Here is a 22,156-nt window from a genome sequence, read left to right on the forward strand (position 1 = left end):
ACAGAGAGGTTTATTAGAGTGCTATTTGCAATAGAAAAAAATCAGAATTTAAACGCCAACAATTAGGAATAACAGTAATCATAACAGCAATGTCTGACACTTACCATGCTGTCATGGATTGAACTGTGTCCCCCCAAAAAATATGTGTCAGCTTGGTTAGGTCATGATTCCCAGTATTGTATGATTGTCTGCCATTTTGTCATCTGACGTCATTTCCCTATGTGTTGTAAGTCCTATCGCTATGATGTAATTAGATGGATTAGTGGCAGTTATACTGATGAGGTCTACAAGATTAGATAGTGTCTTAAGCCAATCTCTTTTTAGATATAAGAAAAGCGAGCAGAGAGACATGGGGACCTCATACCACCAAGAACCCAGTGCCGGGAACAGAGTGCGTCCTTTGGACCTGAGGTTCCTGTGCCAAGATGCTCCCAGACCAAGGAAAGACTGATGCATCACAAAGACCTTCCTCCAGAGCTAATAGAGAGAGAAAGCCTTCCCCTAGAGCCAGCACCCTGAATTTGGACTTCTAGCCTACTGGATTGTGAGAGAATAAACTTCTCTTTGTTAAAGCCATCCATTTGTGGTATTTCTGTTATAGCAGCACTAGCCGACTGAGACAGGTGCCATCATGCTTTATGCATGTAATCACAATTAACCCTTACAACAAGCTTAGGAGGAGGTACTGTTATTACTCTCATTTTACAGATGAGAAAACTGAGGTACAGAGAAGTGTTGGGATAGGAGATATTCATTTCATGGCATACTGTGCAATCATTTAAAATTATAATGAGGCAGAAGTTTAACGACTGGGGAAGATGTGTATGTTATAATGTTAAAACCAAACCCACTGCCATCAAGTCGATTCTGACTCATAGCAATCCTATAGGACAGCGTAGAACTGCCCCATAGGGTTTCCAAGGCTGTAAATCTTTATGGAAGCGGACTGCCACATCTTCCCCCACTGAACGGCTGCTGGGTTTGAACCACCAACCTTTCAGTTAGCAGCTGAGTGCTCTAACCACTGTACCTCCAGGGCTCCTTTCTACTAATAGGAACTGGCATTTCTCAAAAGGCCATTATGAGTTAAACCTAATGGCGGGGGAGGGGGCAAATATATAAAGAAAATAGAAGTTGCATGAACATACCCCCCAGTGGCCTATTACTCTGGGCGATAGGCTGACAGGTAACTTCTTTTTCCTTCTTCAGACCTTTCTGTATTTTCCACATCCTGCAATAAGCAGCCATTTTTTTAAATCTTGAAGAGAAGAGGGGGTCACAGATTGTGAACAACTTGAGAGTAGGCACTGAAACCCCAGCTAGGTTTGAAAGAGAAAACAAGGGGTGAAGGAGCCTCGCTTTTCCAAGCTCCCCTCTGACTTGGCTCCTTGGGCTGAGAAGCTGAATTTTCCTCACAACACTCATTCATTCACTCGCTTACTCACTCACTTACTTACTCACTCACTCTCTCACTCACTCATTCTTCACTTGCTCACTCAGGAGTTGCCACACCAGACTTGGAGCATGTGGAGGATACAGAGATGCCCGGCCCTCATGGAGGTCAGACTGCGAGATGCCGAGGGCCTGAGGAGGCAAGACTCAGAAAGGGACTACAGGGGAGGAGTCAGGGGACAGAGAGGACAGCATAAGAGAGGGAGTGCCAGGACCAGCCATCCCGTGGCTTGAGATGTATAAAAAAATGAATGAATAAACAGACAAGTGAATAAAGAAATAAATAAGAGAAATAAACTGGGGAAAACACTTGCAAACTGTATCAGAGACAAGTGATTAATGTCCCTGACGTATAAAGAAGAAGCCCTTATGACGAAATGGCTCAGCTGCTAACCAAAAGATTGGTCGTTGGAACCCACCCAGTGGCTTCGCAGAAGAAAGAGCTGGTGATCTGCTTCCATAAAAATTGGGCGGGGGGCGGGGGAAACTGTTGCTGTTGAGTCTATTTCGACTCCTCGTGACCCTATAGTAGAGCTGCCCGATAGTTTCTAAGGTGCGCCTGGTGGATGCAAACTGCCGACCTTTTGGTTAGCAGCCATAGCACTTAACCACTACGCCACCAGGGTCAGCCAAGAAAACCCTTGGAGTAGTTCTACTGTGTCATACGGGGTCACTATGAGTCAGAATCAATGCCACAGCACCTAACAACAATATCTAAAGAGGTTCTAAAAGCAGAAGAGACCAACAACCTCACAGAAAAATGGGCTAAACATATGAATAGGTAATTCACAGAAAAAGAAAGGCAAATGTCACTTTAAGCATAAGAAAAGACGATCGACAGCACTCAAAAGAAACCAAAATTCGAACTACACAGGGATACCATTTCCCAGCTCTCAGACCGGCAAAAATCCAAAGGTTTGACAACACATTCTGCTGGGAGGCTGCTGGGAAACCGCACTCTTACAATGTTGACGGAAATGCAAGATGGCGCGACCCCTTTGCAGGGAAGTTTGGCACTTTGGGCACTAGCTAGCAAAACTGCAGGGCATTCAACCTTTGACTCGGGAATCCCACGGCTGGGAATCTACCCCGAAGACTGTGGTCAGTTTCTGCCACATTGGCCCTGACTCACGACAACCTTATGTGTGACGGAATGAAACGCTGCCTGGTCCTGTGCCACCTTCGTGATCGTTGATTGGCACGTTTGAGTCCCTTGTTGTGGCTATTGTGTTAAACTATCTCACTGAGGGTTTCCCTCTTTTTCGTTGACCCTTCACTTTACAAAACATGATGCCTTTTCCAGTGATTCCTCTACCTCCCAGCCTCCTGGCTTTATATAGCCATGGCACTTCCACTAGCAAAAATATCAAAAGAGGTAAGCACTGGGGTCTTAAACGCTAGCAAGTGGCCATCTAAGATGCATCAATTGGTCCCAACCCACCTGGAGCAAAGGAGAATGAAGAACACCAAAGATATAAGGTAAATATGAGCCCAAGAGACAGTTTTATATCAGCCTGAGACCAGAAGAACTAGATGGTGCCTGGCTACAACCGATGACCGCCCTGACAGGAAACACAACAGACAATCCCAGATGGAGCAGAAGAACAGTGGGATGCAGACCTCAAAATGTCGTAACAAGACCAGACTTAATGCTCTGACTGAGACTAGAGGGACCCCGGAGGTCATGGTCCCCGGACCTTCTGTTAGCCCAGGATTGGAACCATTCCCAAATCCAACTCTTCAGACAGGGATTGGACTGGACTATAAGACAGAAAATGAGAGTGGAGAGGAATGAGTTTCTTGGCTCAAGTAGACACATGAGACTATGTGGGCATCTCCTGTCTGGAGGTGAGTTGAGAGGGCAGAGGGGGACAGGAGCTGGTTGAATGGACACTGGGAATACAGGGTGGAGAGGAGGAGTGTGCTGTCTCATTACGGGGAGAGCAACGAGGAGCGCATAGCAAGGTGTATATAAGTTTTTTATAAGAGACTGACTTGATTTGTAAACTTTCACTTAAAGTACAATTTAAAAAAAGATGTAAGCACGATACTTTTTATTGTAATTTTGTTTGTAATAGGCTGAAAACAGGACAAATGTCCATCAGTAAAGATTGGTGAATAAGCCAGGGTTCATGCACTCAGTGGATGACTCTATGACTAAAAAGGTACAAAGAAGATCTCAACTTACTGCTGTGGGGAGAACGCCTGGGTTGATTGTTCTGTGAAAAAAGCAAGGTGGAGGAAAGGGTGATTGCATGTTAAAGTGTATCTAAAAAAAGGGGGGGGGGAATATGAGTACATATATATTATATTACATATATATGTGTAATGTATATTCAATGTAAGGATAAAGCATGATGTTTTAAAATAATTTTTATTGTGCTTTAAGTGAAAGTTTACAAATCAAGTCAGTCTGTCACACAAAAACCCATATACACCTTGCTACACACTCCCAATTACTTCCCCCGTAATGAGACAGCCTACTCTCTCCCTCCACTCTCTCTTTTCATGTCCATTTCGCCAGCTTCTAACCCCCTCCACCCTCTCATCTCCCCTCCAGGCAGGAGATGCCAACATAGTCTCAAGTGTCCACCTGATCCAAGAAGCTCACTCCTCACCAGCATGCCTCTCCACCCCATTGTCCAGTCCAATCCATGTCTGAAGAGTTGGCTTTGGGAATGGTTCCTGTCCTGGGGCAACAGAAGATCTGGGGGCCATGACCACCGGGGTCCTTCTAGTCTCAGTCAGACCATTAAGTCTGGTCTTATGGGAACTTGGGGACTGCATCCCACTGCTCTCCTGCTCCCTCAGGGGTTCTCTGTTGTGTTCCCTCTCAGGGCAGTCACCGGTTGTAGCCGGGCACCCTCTAGTTCTTCTGGTCTCAGGATGATGTAGTCGCTGGTTCATGTGGCCCCTTCTGTCTCTTGGGCTGGCAATCACCTTGTGTCCTTGGTGTTCTTCATTCTCCTTTGATCCAGGTGGGTTGAGACCAATTGATGCATCTTAGATGGCTGCTTGCTAGCATTTAAGACTCCAGACACCACTCTTCAAAGTGGGATGCAGAATGTTTTCTTAATAGATTTTATTATGCCAACTGACTTAGATGTCCCCTGAAACCATAAAGCCTGATTTTTTAAGTGAGTAGTTATCTATGGGGAGTGAAGGGTGAAAGGGACACAAATAGAAGTTAGAACTTTCTGAATGTTTTGTTATACCTTATTTTGAATGGAGCCCTGATGACACAGTGGTTAACAGTTTGGCTGTTAACCAAAAGGCCAGCAGTTCGAATCCACCAGTTGCTCCTTGGAAACCCTATGGGGCAGGTCTACTCTGTCCTATATGGTCACTATGAGTTGGAATTGACTCGATGGTAACAAACTACTTTAAATAATAGACCTTGTTGTTGTTGTTAGGTGCCGTTGAGTAGATTTTTGACTCAAAATGACCCAATGTGACAGAATAGAACTGCCCTGTAAGGTTTCCTAGGCTGTAATCTTTACAGAAGAGTTCTACTCTGACACGCGCGGGGCCGCCATCCAACTAGCAGCAGCTAACAACAACTACAAACACCTAAAGCAAAATGAGGCAAATCAATCTATGCACTGAGTTAGTAAAATAATCACAAAGAGAAAAACTATTTCAAAATGACTTTCAAACAAATAACTTTAAGACATGCCAATCATTCAGGATGTGTGGACCTTATCTGTGTCCTGATTCAAACAAACAAGTTGTAAAAGAAAAAATATTCTGACATTTCTGAGACAATCGGGATGTGAGCACTGGCTGGATACTTGATAATATTGTGATAACATATGATTTTCCAGCATGACAATGGTGGTAGGGTCCCAAGTGACTCAAGTGTTATGATTGGCCGCTAACCTAATGGTTGGCCATTTGAACCTATCCAGCCTATCAGAGGTTTTTAAAAATTCTTGTATTTTAGAGCTAATTTTGAATACTTAAGAATGAAATCATATGGCATCTGGGATTTGCTTCAAAAATAATTCAGCCATTGTGGAGACAACAGGGTGCAGATGATTACCCAGGATAAGCTGGGCATCAGTAATTGCTGAAGCTGGTGATGGGTACATGGAGGTTCATTGTACTAGTCTTTCTACTGTTGCAGATGCTTGAAATTTTCATAATAAAAACTTTTTTTAGAAAAACCTGGCACTTGGCAAGGATGTGGAACAACTGAAACTCTTACCTGACTGGAGGGAATGCAAAATGGTATAGCCACTGTGGGAAACAGCTGAACTGTTTCTTATCAGGTTAAACACACACTTGCCATATGACCCAACAATCTCACTCCTAGGTATCTACCCCAGGAAAACGAGAACCTCGTCCTCACAAAAAGCAGTGCTGCCAGTTAGGATTCCTCCTGGTGTTTGTCAAGACACTTGAAGTTTAGGTTTTTAAAGGTTGTTTTTACTTTGAAAGTGGTACAGCCATTCTGGATGACAGTTTGGCAGATTCCTATGAAGTTAAACGTGAACTTGTCATATGACCCAGAAATCCCGCTCTTCAGTATCTACCCAGGGGCAGGTTAACCAGTAAGCAAGGTATGCACGGGCTTGCTTGTGTTTATCTACTCATCTGTAGTGCACAATCTCACATGAATTTTCACCACGTTGATGTGGTGAAGGACAGATGAAACTGTGCACTAAAGATGAGTAAGTAAGCACAAGTAAGCCTCTGCGTATCTTGCTCATTGGGTAATCCAACCCTGTGTCTACCCAGAGAAATGAAATATGTTCACACAAAAACCTACATGTGAATGTTTACCGAGGCATGATTCATAATCACCCCAAACTGGAAACAACCCAAGTGTCCATTGACTGGTGAATAGATATATAAATTGAGGTACATCCAGACGATGGAATACAACTTAGCAAGGACAAGGACAAAGCTACTAATACATGCAACAACTTAGATTATTCTCAGGAGCATTTATGCTACGTGAAAGGGGCCAGACTCAAATGAGTACATACTGTATGATTCCATTTATATGACATTCTGGAAAAGGCAAAACCATAGGGACCAAATAGAGATCAGAACTTGTCAGGGGCTGGAGGTGGGAAGAGAAGCTCTAGGTGGTACAAACTTAAATGCCCGATTACTAACCAAAAGTTTGGTGGTTCAGTTAGGACTGAACCAGAGGCACCTCAGAAGAAAAGCCTGGAGAACTGCTTCCAAAAGGTTACAGCCTTGAAAATCCTATGGCTTATGGTTCTGCTCTGAAACACATGCCATCACCATGAGTCGGAATCTACTTCATGGCAGCTGGTATGGTTTTTTGGAGGCAGGGAGAAGGGCTGGATATAAAAGAGCAGGAAGCAATTTTCTGTGTTATGGAAATAATTCTATATCTTGATTCCGGTGGTATTTATCCCAGTGTATGTATCCGTCAACCCTCATGTAACTATACAGTAAAAAGGGGTGAATTTTACAATAGGTAAATTATACCTCAAATAAAATCCCCCAACAAAAGCCTGGCACATAGTAGATGCTCAATTAAATGTCAATTGATGTATTAATTAAGGGTAGGGTAGCACAGCCAATTAATGTAATTACTGTCAAAAAGTTGACCACCTATAAAAAGTTGACCACCTATAAAAAGTTAAACTGGCAGAAGCTGTGTGATAGATATATTTACAACAATGACAAAAAAAAAAAAAGTAGTTGCTGAGGCAACTTATGTGCAACAAAAAAACATCATTGGATTGGGTTCCTTGGTTTGGAGGTTAGGGTCATGGTTTCATGGGGCATTCCAGTTAACGGCCTAATAACATGTTTAGTGCTTCTGTTCTACTTCCTAGTTAGTTGCATAGTGCCTGGGGTCTTAAAATCCTGCAAGCAGCCATCCAAGGCACAACAACTGGTCTCTAGCCGCCTGGAGCAACAGAGGAAGAACGAGAGTCAGGAACAGGAGGAGGGTTTGGAATGTGTGGCAGATTGCCTCCATGAACAACTGCTTCCTTTGCCATGAGACCAGAAAAATTGGATGGTGCCCAGCTACCATTGCTGACCATTTTGATCAAAGATTCTATGGAAGAATCCTGATCAAAAGGGGGAAAAATGCAGAACAGAACTTCAAGTTCTCACGGACTCCAGACTTTCTGGAGCCATGGAGGCTGGATAAACCCCTGAAAACTATTGCCCTGAGATAATCTTTAAACCGTAAACCAAAAATATCACCTGAAGTCTTCTTAAAACCAAACGATAGTTTAGCTTAACTGCCAAAAGAACAAATAAGTCTGTCTTGAAAGAAGTACAGCCAGAATGCTCCTTAGAAGCAAAGATGGCAAGACTATGTCTCATACACTTTGGACATGTTATCAGAAAGGACCAGTCCCTGGAGAAGTACATCTTGCTTGGTAAAATGGAGGGTCAGAAAAAAAGAAGACCCTCAATGAAATGGATCGACACAGTGGCTGCAACAACGGGCTCAAGCGTAACAATGATTGTGAGGGTGGTGCAGGACCGGGCAGTGTTTTGTTCTGTTGTACGTAGGGTCATTATGGTTGGAACTGACTAGATGGCACCTAACGACAGTAAAGAACGTCTGCCTTGAGCACTGTGCTCTTTTAAGAACTACCTATATGGGGCCAAAATGGCAACAACAACTCGAAAGATTAGCTAGGAACCTTACGGGGCAGTGAGTTTATGTTAATAGGGGTGGAACAACTCAGAGAAGGAGGGTGAGAATAGTTGCACAACTCAGAGAATGTAAGCTGTGTCAGTAAATTGTACATGTAGAAACTGTTGAATTGGTGTATGTTCTGCTGTGTATATTCTTAACAAAAAGAAAATAAATTACTAAATGTAATGGTTAACATTGTGTGTCACCTTGGCTGGGCCGTGATTCTCAGTGATTTGATAGTTGTATGATGATGTGATCACTTCCATGATGAGATTTGATATTATGTGATCACCTCCATGATGAGATATGCTGTGAGTAGCCAATCAGTTGAAAAGAGGTTTCTTTGGTGTGTAACCTGCATTGGAAATAAGTGGATATTCCGGCAAGGCTTGCAGGCTTTTGCTCATTCTGGATCCTGCATCTGGCTCCTGTGCATCTGATGTCCAGTTCTTGTGACTTGAGCTAGCCTCTTACCTGTGGTCTTGCCCACAGGTCTTTGGGATCCGTTGATCTTCACAGCCTGTGAACAAGAGCCCTGCTCTCCAACCTGCCGATCTTGGGTCCGCCAGCCCCTGTGGCTACGTGCATCAGGAGAAGCCTCTATTCTGACCCACGGACTTGGGACCTTCCAGCCTCTACAACCACGTGAGCCATTTCCTTGATATAAATCTCTCTCTATATATGTATATGTACACACTTTACTGGTTTTGCTTCTCTAGAGAATCCAGCCTAAGACATTTAAAAAATGTTAATTAAATGCACCATGAATGAATGAATGGAGAGGAAAAATCCAGAAGGGGTGGTGTGGGTAATGACACACTTCTATTTGAGAAATGGGGCTTGAGGGGCCAACAGGACCTCAGAGTGGTTGTGACCAGTTGGCACAAGGACATGAGCTGGTCTCTTCTCCCCTCACCTCCTCCCCAAAGTGAATGCCCAGTCCCAGGCTCCTGCCTCCTGAACTAGCAAGGTCCCTAGGTCTCGACCCAAATGTGCCCACCCTTGGGAAGGCTCAGTCTCCCTGCTAAGAGCAAGCTCCCTGGGGCTCTGGAGCAGGCTTGTCTGTGCAGAGAGCCCAAGACTGCCCCCAACCCCACCCCCCCACCCCCTCACCCCCTCCACTCCACGAGATCTTTCCTGACTTCCAGGCCCTGCCACAGCCTCAGCAAGCACAGGAATCCCCACCTCCTGCTGTGGGCACACGGTACCACCCACAGGCATGGGGGTGGGCAGAGCCCAGAGGTCACCCGTCCTTGTAATTCCTACTCACTGCTCCTGTCATTGTCCTGAAGGGCCTGATCCCAGCATGTGGAGGACCTTGGGAGAGACATAGTAATCTGATGGGGGAACCCAGACCTTACCCCAAAAAGTTCCCAGGCTGTTGGAGACACAAGAATGACAACTTCCCCAATTTGGTAGCATTCTCACGTGCATGTGACAGACCCGGTTCAATTCCCAGCCAGTGCACCTCTCATACAGCCACCATTCACTAATCTGTCAATGGAGGTTCCGTTGCTACGATGCTGAACAGGTTTCAGCTGGGCTTCCAGACTGAGATGAAGTAGGAAGGAAGGCCTGGTGATCTACTTCCAAAAATGAGCCAATGGATCGTAATGGTTCAGTCCACAACTGATCACGGAGATGACACAGGACCAGGAAGCACTTTCCTGAGTTGCGCATGGGGTCTCCGTGAGTGGGAAGGAGGCTCCAACGGCAGCTAACAACAACTGTTTCAAGACAAAGTCACAGAAGACAAAAGTGTCTTAACTATTGCTAAATATGTAGGGCAAGGAGAGACAAAGTGGGTCTAAACTCGTGAGGGGAAGGCTCAGAGTTGGCAACTGAGTGAGGTACTGGGTTAAAAACGTCCTGAATCGCCCAGCAGGGTGATTTAATGCCGTCGCAGGGCTGTAGGGGGCGCTAGAAGAACGTACGCGGCCATGGAAGCTCAGGGGAGCTACTACGCCTTGGGGGAAGGATTGGGGAGGATCCGGGAAGTTTCAAAACGCCCTTCCCCAGGGCACATGGGGCGCCTCTTCAGTAAAAGCCAAATGATCATCATATGTGCCTCGTGGTTGTTAGAAAGATCAAGTGCTATCATGTAAGTCAAACAAGGAAAGGGAGCTGTTTGCAAAAAGTTTGCCCGGAGCCAGGATAACCTGTTGGCATGAACTCCACATTGGGTCTTTAAACCTGTTACTGTTCGAAACCAGTTCTTGCAAAGTAGTGGGGAAAGCACCTGGAATCAGAGGACTGGAATTAAAGCCTGTCTCCGCCTCTGCGGAGCTGTGTGGCCTCGGGCAGGTCACTGCACCTCTCTGAGTTTCATTTTCCACGTCTGTAAAGTGGGGATAACAGCTCACTCGGTTGCTGGGAGGATTAAATGAGATAAATGTGTTGGTGTGCCTGGCCCTGAGCCGGACCCACGGGAGTGACCCCATGAGGAAAACTTAAGCGAAGTGGAAGGAGCTGACCTCCCAGAGCTGCCGCGGAGGCTCGGTGGCTGGCGGCAGAGTGGCTGGATCCCGACCGGGTTGGCAGAAGTGGTCCCGCTGCGGAGTGCCCTGCCCGGAGGTGGGACCTTAAAAACCTGGGAGGCTCCTCGCACATGACCTTGGAATCAAATCCTAGCTGTGCTGACGGAGGGGCAAGTTTCTTTACTTTCCTGGATCTCGTTTTAGTCTTCTATAAAGTGAGGATACTAAAGCTTGCATCACAGGGCTTAATGTGGGCGTGACTGGCTCAGAAGTTTATTAACATGTTCCCAGTGGCCTCACCCCAAGTCGGCTTTGTTCCTCAGGGCCTCCCAAGTCAGGTTTGGGAAGGAGAATCTGGGAAGGCAGGGGAGGAGCTGGTAGCTGCTGGGGGAACTGGCTGGGGGAGGGAGGAGGAGAAAGCCTTGTGGGAGGGAGGAAAGAAAGGTTTGAAGTCCCAGTGAGGAAGAGGATTCCTCCTGGTGTTTGTCAAGATGCTCAAGCTGAAGCTTAGACTTGTAAAGGTTATTGCTACTTGGGAAATGGTACAGCCACGCTGGATAACAGTTGGGCAGATTCCTATGAAGTTAAGCACGCACTTGCCACGTGACCCGTTTACTCTAGGGAGATGAAAACTCGTGTTCACACAGAAACCAGTACAGAATGTTTATAGCAGCTTTACGCAGGATTGCCCCGAACTGGAAACCACCCAGGTGTCCTTCAGCAGGAAGGAATGGATCAACGAACTATCAGTGGAATACTAGTCAGCAGTAAAAAAGAGCAAACTCCTGATGTACACGGCAAAATGGGTGACTCAGGTCATTCTGCTAAGTGAATGAAGCCAGACTCGAAAGAAGGGTTTTGAACCAGAACGAAACCCTGTTGAGAATTTGCATTTCCACCCCCAGATATACTGAATCAGGATCTGCATTGTAACAGAATCCCTAGGGGATTCTTGCGTATAAAAAATTTTTGAGAACCACTGCTCTACTAGTGGTTCTCAGAATTGGTTCCTAACCAAGCAGCATTAGCTTCACCTGGGAACTTGTTAGAAATTCAAATTCTGAGCAGGGCATTCAAACCAGAACTAATCAGTTTGAAGCCCTGCCCAGAAAGCTGTTGTTGTGTGCCACTGAGTCAATTCCAACTCACAGAGACAGAGTAGAACTGCCCTATAGGATTTCCCAGGCTGTAATCTTAACAGGAGCAGACCACTAGGTCTTTTCTCCTACAGAGTAACTGGTGGATTCGAGCCTCTAACCTTTGGGTTAGCAGCAGAGTGCTTAACCACTTCACCACCAGGGCTCCTTCTCAAAAGGCTACACACTGTGCAATTACAATTATATGACAGTCTGGAAGAGACAAAACCATAGGGACAAAAAACAAATCAGCTGTTGCCATGACTTAGGGATGAGGGAAGTTTGAAAACAAAGGGGCATGAGGGAGTTTGGGGGGCTGAAGGAACTATCTTGAACCCTAATTGCACTGGTGGTGACACAAATGTGTGTATATGTCAAAACTCACGTATGTCCCAAAGAAGGTGAATTAAGTTATTATTATTTTGGACTGTGGACTGAGCTTCTTTGCCTTGATTCTATAAAATCCAGTGCCTCTATCAGCGGAATACTAGTCAGCAATAAAAATAGCGGGCCTGGGCTTCCCAGAGGTTACACCTAGCAGCATAGCCCCTGCACAGAGCAAGCGCTCAGCTGAGTAGTATTTGTTGTCATCATTGTCTTACCTCCAGGACCCACTGACCCAGAAGGAAAACCTCTAGCCTTGGGTGGGACAGGGGAAATAAGTGGCACGGAGGAAGGAGAGAGAGAAATGCCGCCAAACCTAGACTAGTGCCCAGGCGAGAGCTGGGGTGGGATTCGCGGCCCCTGAGACTCCTTCCACCAGTTAAAAGAAAAAAAAAAAAAAAAAAACATCAAGTCATTCTGACTCATGGTGACCCCATGTGCCTCAGAGTAGAACTGTGCTCCATAGGGTTTTCAGTGGCTGACTTTTCAAAAGTAGATCACCAGGCCTTTATTCCAAGGTGCTTCTGGGTAGACTTGAACCTCAAACCTTTTGGTTAGCAGCAAAGCATGTTAATCCGAGATGCCGTTAACCAACCAACCAACTGACCAACCCATTGCCGTCAAGTTGATACTGACTCATAGTGACCCTGTAGAACAGAGTAGAACTGCCACCGCATAGGGTTTCCAAGGAGCAGCTGGTAGATTTGAACTGCTGACCTTTCAGTTAGCAGCCATAGCTCTTAACCGCTGCGCCCGAGAAGCCCTTAGCCATAGACAAATCATGAAGCTGCAATGGCTGAACAGGCTGCAAGGACCCTGAGAGGAGCACTGCTGCTGTTGCTCCTTTCTCAGGCCCAGAGAGCGGAAAGGACAAACCCAAAGTCTCACAGCAAATTAGAGGCAGAGCTAGGCTGCTTGCTGGAAGGGGTGGCCTTCCGGAATGCAGGGAGCCTTCCCTGCATGTATTGGGGTTTTAATGTCTGAATCCGTGCCCTTCTGCATGCTTTCTTCATGTTCACCATGAACACCTGCATTTCCTAACGTCCCAGGAGTAACTGTCTTTAAGAGTAGAGTCCCTGGGTAATGCAACAGCGTGTTTGGCTACTGTTTTTGTTATGTGCCATTGAGTCCATTCCTGCTCATAACCACCCCATAGAACAGAGTTGAACTGCCCCATAGGGTTTCCTAGGCTGTAATCTTTACAGATGGAGCCCTGGTGGTGCAACGGTTCAGAACTTGGCTGCTCACCAAAATGTCAGCAGTTCACATCTACCTGCCGCTCCTCGGGAAAAAGGATCCAACAACTTTTTGGCGTACTTGAGTGCTTAACCGTTTGTACTACTCAGGGACTCCATGGCAGACACTAGACTGTTCCATTATCAAGGAGATTCCTGGGTGGCACGAACAAACGGTTGAGTGCTCTACTACTAGCCAAAAGGTTGGCGGTTCAAACTCACCCAGAGGTGGCCTGGAAGACAGGCCTTGAGATCTGCTTCTCAAAACTCACAGCCTTGAAAATCCTATGGGAGCTTCTAACAGGGAATCTTTGCCAGTGCTCAAGCCCAGAGCCTGAGCAGCCTGGCGCTAGGAGTGAGTCACCTGACATTGAGGGAGAGAGGAAGAGTGGGAGAGAGGGAGGAGAGGAAGGCCTAGAAAGATTTGCCCCAGGGTAGGAAAAAACTGGAAGGCTTTGGGAGAGATAGTCAGAAGACTGGGGAGCTAGCTCCAACACAATTGACTTTGCAAGGCCTGAGGCCCCATCCCTCTTAATAGCTACTAGAGGTCTTTGAACAAATTCCTGGTGGTTCCAGCTTCAAAATATATCCAGGCCTTATCTTTTAGAGATACATACTGACATATTTATAAGTGAAATAATATGATGTCTGGGATTTGCTTCAAACTACATAATCCAGTTGCAAGGAGGGGTGAGGGGTTTAAACGAAACAAAATTGGCCATGAGCTGATGTTGTTGAAATGGGTGATGGGACGTGGGAGTTCCTTGTACTATTCACTCTGCTTTTGTATATGTTTGGAGTTTTCCCTAATAAATGTTTATATGTCTGGAATCAGCCACTTCTCTCCAGCTCCACGCTCACTGCCCACCCCATCACCCCCCAGTCACAGTAGCGTCCTCACAGACTATTCTCAACACAGCCACCACAGGGAGACCTTCACAGTGTGAGTCACACCTCCAATCCCTTGCTCGCACACCATCTCAGTCAGGGTACCAACCACAGTACTTACCTGGGCCTTCAAGGCCACCTTTCATCTCTCCATCTCACCCTTGCTGCCTCTCCGGCTTCTCTCCAGCCATACAGCTGCCTGTTCTCTCTCCCTAGCCTGATCTCCCTAGCCTGATCATGACCCTCAGGCCCTACACACTGGTGGAAAGACTGGGGAGGAAGCACCTCAGACCTCATCCACTCCTCATTCATGGCACTTCAGACGTTGCAATACTGCCTGAGACATTCTTATACTAAATGTGTGTGCATCTATATTTATTGTTTATCTGAAGTTCAAATTCAGCTGGGCATCCTATATTATATGTGGCACAGGCCCTAATAGGCTCTGAGCGCCTACCAAAAGGATGATGTAGTCATCTTAATGATCCCAGTGCCCAACACACAATGTTGCAAAAACACACCCCCTGGGCTGTTGCAGCCCCTTGCCTGGTTGCAAGTGTTTCAGACCCATGTGCTTCAGTACTAAGGTGCCATTTTGTAGTGTACAACCTGCCCAACCATTCATGGCAGCCCTTCGGAGGCCAGAGAAGTAGGTTCTTCCTGAATGTCTGAATGAAAGGGTCCAAGCCAGCCCTCCCAGGTCCCCCTTCCTCCCCAACAGTAGACAGAGACACTCCCCAGGCCTTGGCTGGCTGCCCCTTCTAGATGCCTACAGACTCAGGCCTGATCTGGGATGGGTGTGAATCCATTGTGCCCATGGTGGTGGGTGGAGGGGCCCTGTGCCAGGCGTCAGCTGCCCCCATGGCCTGGGGGTGCCCACTCAAGCCATTCCAAGTAAACATTTGACCAGCCCGGCCCAGCCCTCGTCCCACGCCAACACTTGGCCATTGTTTCTCGACAGGCCCCTCTGTGTCCCGTCCTTTGTGGCTGACATTTCAGCCAGGCCCTGGAGGGGCTAGGGTGACCCTGTGCCCTGTTCCCATTCTGAAGGCAGGCCCAAGGGAGGTGGTCCTGGCGGCGGCAGGCACTCAGCTGGGGTGTCCCAGCAGACTGGCCGTCGCCAGGCCGGGCCAGCCACACCCCTGAACACCCTGCGTGGGCAATGGGACTGGGAGCCCACGGGTCAGACGGTGGAGCCATGGGGCCGCCAGCTGACTTGGCTGCTTTGTTCCCAGCCTAGAGTGCTCTGAGCAGTCGGCTGAGGACTGTGGCTCCTTTTTGCTGCTAAGCTACAGATAAGGCCGCGACAGGGCCTGATAAAGCATCTGTCAGAGGCTGCTTCCAGACAGGCCTCTCTGTTCCCATCGAATCTAAGGGCCCCTGCCTCCCAGGCCTGTCTGCAGAGGTGAGCCCCTCCCTGGGTTCTTGACCCTTCCCTCCCAAAGGCTGAGGAACAAGCTGGCAAGCCCCTGCCTGTCCCCCCAGTCCCACTCAGTATCTTCAGTCTGGCTCTCAAAAGTTCCTATAAGGCCTCTGGGCCCAAGAGGGGGTATACTGATCCTCTAGACTTTCTCCATGAACAGGATATAAAGGAATGTGTCTCTCTCAATGGAATTCCACTCTTACAGAGTTGGCGGGGGGAGAAGGAAAGGATTTGAGGGGACTGGAGCCCCTTCCTGGAGTCCCTCAAATGACATCCCAGGTCACCTTCTGTACATCTGCCAGACTCTGATAGGTGCAGGGGACACAGGGATAATATGACATGGTCCATGACCCAAAGAGCTTTGAGAGGCGGTGGGCTGGAAGAAGTCTCCCCACCTACTAACCCACCTAGGCCAGTCCTCCCCTCTCAGGCCCAGAGTGGCCTGGCCTGGAGCAACAAGTGTGTGACAGGCTACCTAGCCATCCTCGGGAGTGTGTGGGGGTCCTGGGGTGGGGCTCAGGTCCAAAGGGCTGAGACCTGAGGTACCCAAGAGCAAGGAGTCTCCAGTCTGATGGAGGAGGCATAGGCCCTGCCCTGGGAAAGATCCAGTCTAGTGGGGGAATCTGAAGACACCTCTGCAAAGATCCAGAGAGAGTAGATATTTCTGAAGCCAGGCCACACGGTGACCTGAACATGGCTTACAGGGTCAGGCGTGGCTGCGGGCCCTGCCAGGGAAGATGCCCCTTATTTGCAGTGTCTCTGTTTCCCAGACTGGGTGGGGGCATGAGGCTCCCAGTTTACCTGCAGAGAGAGTGGGACCTGGGCTGCGGTAACTTGTCTTGTGGCCTTACACATGGCAGACTGGGAGCTAGGGGGAATGGAGGGCACAGGCCTGGAAGAAGCTCAGCTCTGCCCCTCTCTTGTTGTACCATGTGGTGGGTGTGGGGGGCTGGGCCATCTACTCTCTGGGGCCTCCTGGGGATAGAAGCCCCAGGGGAGACCTCCAGGTCAGAGGGCCGTTTCGCCTGGAGTGAGAAGGACCGGGCTGCCCATTCCCCAGGGAAGAAGACTGTCTCTCCCGGGTCAAGGCCATTTGGAGGGTGGAGAGTGGGGACCCAGGTTTCCTGCATCTGTGGACACAAGAGCTGCCTTTCTCCCACAAAGGGACCCCAAACACTCTCACCCAGCCTAGGGGCCAGGAGTCAGGGCTTCACCAGAGGACCCAGGCTCTCCCCGAGGCTTCCTGACCTCCCACTCCAAAACCTCTTAACCACTCAGGCTCAGCCCAAATCCCCCAAGCCACACACACACACACACACACACACACACACTCACGCCCACACTCCAGAATTAACCCTTCCTCCCCTGGTACTCCCTCACCTTGGAGCCTGCATCCCTGTCACAGCGGGTCTTCCACACTCATTCATTTGTTCATTCCTCAAGCATCTGTGGGGCACCTATGTGCCAGACACTGGATTCCCAGTGTTGAGTAAACTCAACGCAGTGCCTGCCCTCATGAATCTTACAGTCTTGTGGGGAGAGGCAGACTGTAATCCCAGGATCACACACGTGCACGGGTAAGCACACGTGAGCGGCAAGGGTGATGGAGGAACAGAAGGGGCTGGGAGAGAATCCTGAGATGGGGAGGTGAGGTCAGTCGGGGGGCCTTTCTGAGGAGGCCTCACTGAAGCTGACACCTGAAGGCAGGTAAAGAGGGCAGGGAAGGTTAATTCCTGTGCTGGGTTCTTAGCTGACCTGGGCCCCTTCACATTCATCTCTAGAATCTCTCCCTCAGGCCACCCGTGTCTACATCTAGCAAGGTGGCATGCAGGTTTAAACTAAGGTCATGCAGGTTGCAAACAGGGGCAGTCAATGGTGGGCGGGGGGGTAAGGAAGAGAAGGTGCATCGTAAAGGGGAGGCCCACCCTAGGTTGTGACCCAAGACCAGAGGGGCTGAGGTAATGGGGCTCACCTGTACAGTACCTGGCAGAGAAGCTCACACCCCATGCCCAAGTTAATTATAAAAATATCCTCATTAATACTATAGGTGTCGTCTGTCTTCCAAGCAGGAGGGGAACACAGACACCCCAGTCTTCGCCCAGGACCAGCTTTGCTCCATGGGCATGAAGGGGAACCCTGGTTGGTGCTAGGCAGCCCAGTCCTTCAGTCTCTCACTCTCCTTGCTGCCATGGTCTTGCCTGGTTCTGCTACAGACTTCCTGTGTCACCTTGGGGAAGCCACTCCCCTTCTCTGGACTTGGAATAGTGATTGTCCAGCATGGTCGGGGCTTGGGATTGGTACAATTGTCTCGGGCCGTGGAGCCTGCTGCCCCATTGCAGGGTAAGCCAGGGAATCTAGCCATTGGCAAAGGGAGGGAGTCACCCTCAGTGCTGTCTCCACGGGCCCCAGACCAGGAGAGTGAAGGACTCCTCACTCTCTGGGTCTCCATCACACTCCAGGCCTAGGGACCTAAATGTCACGGTCACCACACAGCAGGATGAAAAAGACTACAGTTTTCTCATCACAAAGTACGGCAAAAGAAAAAATAAACCAAAAAGCAAAAATGAATAAATAATAAGACCCAGCCTCATCTTATGCCCCACGATTCCAACAGCACAGAAACACTTGGCCCTAGCTGATATTAGGGGGGTGGCAGTGATGGGGAAACGGGCTAGGCGAAGGGCCTGCCTGAGGGTACCTGCCCCCCAGAGAGTGGCACAGAGGAGGCAGGGGACGTTTACCAGGACCTGTTCCCAGGCAGGCACACGTACATTCTCCATCTCATTCACTCCTCACCAGCTCTCTAGGCAGTCCGTGTTTTCTTTTTACCTTTTCATTGAAATGTTACATATGTGTAGCGTAAAGTGCGTACATCACAAGTGTTCAGCTCAATGAATTTTTACATGTGACAACAACAACCAGATCAAGATACAAAACATTTCCAACACTTCAAAAGGCTTCCTCAAGTCCCCTCCCGGTCAGCACCCCCCAAGGACCCAAGGATAACCACCATCCCGGCTGCTCATTACAGATTAGCTTCACATGTTCTTGACCTTCATTATTAATGGCTCACACGGTACCTACTCTTGCGTCTGGCATTTTTCACTCAACAAAATGTGTGATTCTTCCATGTTATTGCATATATCAGTAGTTTTGTTTGTGTGTGTGTGTAATATTTAATTGCATGACTATACCATACCTTCTTCAGCCATTCTTCAGTTGATGGACATTTGGGTTGATTTCAGTTTGGGGCTATTATGAACAACAGCTATGAACACCCAGGGGTGGGGCTCCTCGAACATGAGGGTTCATTTCCTTGGGTATACATCTAGGAGTTAACTTCTGGGTCAGAGGATGGCATATGGTCTAGCTTTTATATATACGGAGGCAGTAGGCGTGTTCAGCCCCATTTTACAGATACAGAGACAGAGGCTCAGAGAATTTAAGTTGCTCATCCAAGCTCGGCAGCTGCTAAGTAGTAAAGATGAGTCTGGAATCAAGGGATTTCTGACTTCAAAGTCTTTTTGGGAGGGGCAGCTTCCCCATCAATCTTTTTAATCCTGCTTTTTAGAACAGGTGAAGGGGGTGGAAGGAGCCAAAAAAGAGGGGAAGAAAAGGGGTGACTGGGACAGCTTGCTCTATAATTGGCTCCTGGGGCACTGGGAATGGCTCCCCTGGTAATTGAGCCCAGGCTGCCCTGAGAAGGCACAGCTGTACCCCGTGGCTGACAGAGACTGACACAGTAAGTGGACAACTCTGTTACCATGAAGACCATGGCAGAGTGTGGCCCCCTCGCTCTCCAGCTTCATTTCCTGTCTCCCTGTCACTTGATCTGGTGCCATACTTGCTCTTCCCCAACCTGGCAAGCTTGCTCCTGCCTGCACCTGGCTCTCTCCCTCTGAACTGCCCCTCCAGGCCACTTGACCATGGCCACAGGCCCACAGGTATCCACATGGCAAGTCCCCCACTTGGCTGGGGCCTCTGTTCAATTTTCCAATAGCACCCCTACCATGCTGTCCTCTCGCCGTGCTGAAGTTTTCTTCATGACACTTACCTCCCCTGACTTTATATGTTGTTTATCTTTGTTTACCGGTAGGCTCTAGAGGGCGAGGCCTCACCTCTTTGTTTTGCTGCTCCATCCCCAATGTGTGGGACAGTGCCTGTACCTGGTAAGCTCCCCAGAAATATTTGTTGAATGAATGAATGAATCCATGAAAAGCAGCTCTTTGGGACAGCTGGTGGCAAAAGTCACAGGTCAGGCAGAGGCTTTTGGTGCCAAGCCTGGGTGCTAACATCCAAGTTCTGAGAAAAATCTTCAACCGGGACCTTGTCTGAGAGCCTTGGGGCAGGGTGAGGCGATGCCGCTGATCATGGTGGCCTCCAGGCACTGCTGCAGCTCAGTCACCATAAAAGGCTCTCACAGGCGCCAGACAAGGGCACCAGTGTCAGCCCTTCAGGAGGGAGGGAATTTGAGATTTCTGGGTCAGGAGGGAGGTCCCTAGGTGGTGCAAACGGTGTGTGCTCAACCCCTAAATGTTGGTGGTTCAAATCTACCCAGTGGTGCCATGGAGGAAAGGCCTGGCGATGTGCTTCTGTAAAAATTACAGAAAACCCTCTCAAGTACTTTTGCTCTGTAACACATGGGGCTGCCATGAGTCAAGATCAACTAGATGAAAACAGGGGTTTTGCGGGGGGTGAGGAGTGGAGCCGATGTCAGAGACCTCCCTAAAGTTTTTTCCCCTGTGGGGGCTCAGAGATCATCTTCAAAACAGGTAGGGCTGGAAATGATTTCAGGGATCCAGGAAGGCTCCCACCTCCCCCAGCCCCTGCCTGAAATACCCTCCTCACTGCCACTCACTGGCCTGGGAAGGCTTTGATCCAGAGTTCAGTTTCCTCCTTCCATGAAATGGGTAGAACATGAAATGAAGTACAGTGGAGAAACAAGCCTAGATCAACGGTCTGCTGGCATGAATTCTCATCCTCCAAGACTGCCGTGTGGCCTCTGGCAAAGCCCTGCCCTCTCTGGGCTTCACCCTCCCCATGTGTCAAATAAGGGAGCACGGTGGGGCTGTTTCCAAGGGCTGGAATCCTCCCTCAGGTATGAATGACTGACCTCCTGTCCTTCCCAAAGGAAGGGCAAGTTTGGCCAGGGAGGTGGGAGAGGGAGCCAAGAGAAAATGGTATGGACATGGAAGACAAACGTCATCAGTGTCACAGCTTTGCCCTTATCTGAGCTGTGGGAGGTGTCCCCTCTGAACTCCACCGAATACCTGGCTGGGACTTTGACAGTTGTGGCTGCAGGGAGGGAAGGTTGGCTATTCATTTTGCCACTTCCCTCTCCTCCCATGAACAGGGCTATGAGTTCTAGAGAGTGACTGAAAATGGCCCTTGGAATAGACCAAGCAATTAAGGTACCCTTTGTTTTCCAAAATAGCCAGGCAAGTAGGGGCTACACAGGTCCCATACATGGCAAACTAACTTCAGGGAGAGAGGGGAACATGATACAGTCCTGCATTTTTGTCAACCGGATCAATCATAATTATGCATTGAAGCCTCAGTCATCCATATTCACTGGGCCCCAATGAGGACAGGACCTTGGACCTTGGAGCCCTCTCTTTTTGGGGCCTCCTGAATTGGTGAGAACATCCATGAATGGGAGAGGGTGGCGCATCCCTGGGAAGAAGGGAGGCCCTGTGGCAGGAAGTCTCCTGGACCTTGCCTGATGCATCTCTTTGCTTGTACCCTTTCTGGTTATAATAAATGGGTAAAAGTCTCCATGGCTTTTGTGAGCTGGTATACAGAATTAACCAACCCACAATGGACAATGGCTCTAACTTAGCTCAGGTGGCTAATTCAGAGGATGGCCATGCAGGCAGTCATGAGGACAGAGTCCTAACTCGTGAGGAACCAGCTTTGGGTGGCTGGATGACAGAGAGAGGCTACAGGGACTGTCAATGAAGGAGGACACAGTCTTTCTAGCTTGTGAACTAGCCTCAGGGGGCTGAAAGGAGAGAGAAGGGCTGGCTGGTCTGAAGTGCAGGGAGTTGTACGGAGTCTTGAGCCTACAGCTGGCACCTGATGACCTGGCCCCCGAGTAGCCAGGGGTGTTATAACCTCACTCTGGGTGGTCAGGGTAAGAGAGGAGGGGTCACAGAAGAAGTAGCTGGTGATGACGAATGGACACGTGGGAAGGTGAAGTCTGGGTTCACTTCTAGGTGGGAATTCATGCTGACCCTTGCCACACAGTTAGTGATAACATCAGGTTTGCCCACCTTGCCCCTTTAGTAGTGAAGTTAGTGACAGCATTATATAGACCAACACAAGACTTCCAGAGTTTGTCCAAGGTGTTCACAGTCTCACCACCACTTGTCTCCCTATCACCACCAAACCAAAACCCAAGCCAAACCTGCTGCTGTGCAGTTGATTCTGACTCACGGTGACCCTATGTGTTACAGAGTAGAACTGCCCCATAGGATTTTCTTGGCTGTAAGCTTTAAAGAAGCAGATAGCCAGGCCTT

The sequence above is a fragment of the Loxodonta africana genome, chromosome 13, assembly GCF_030014295.1.
Source record: "Loxodonta africana isolate mLoxAfr1 chromosome 13, mLoxAfr1.hap2, whole genome shotgun sequence".
NCBI classification, from domain to species: Eukaryota; Metazoa; Chordata; class Mammalia; order Proboscidea; family Elephantidae; genus Loxodonta; species Loxodonta africana.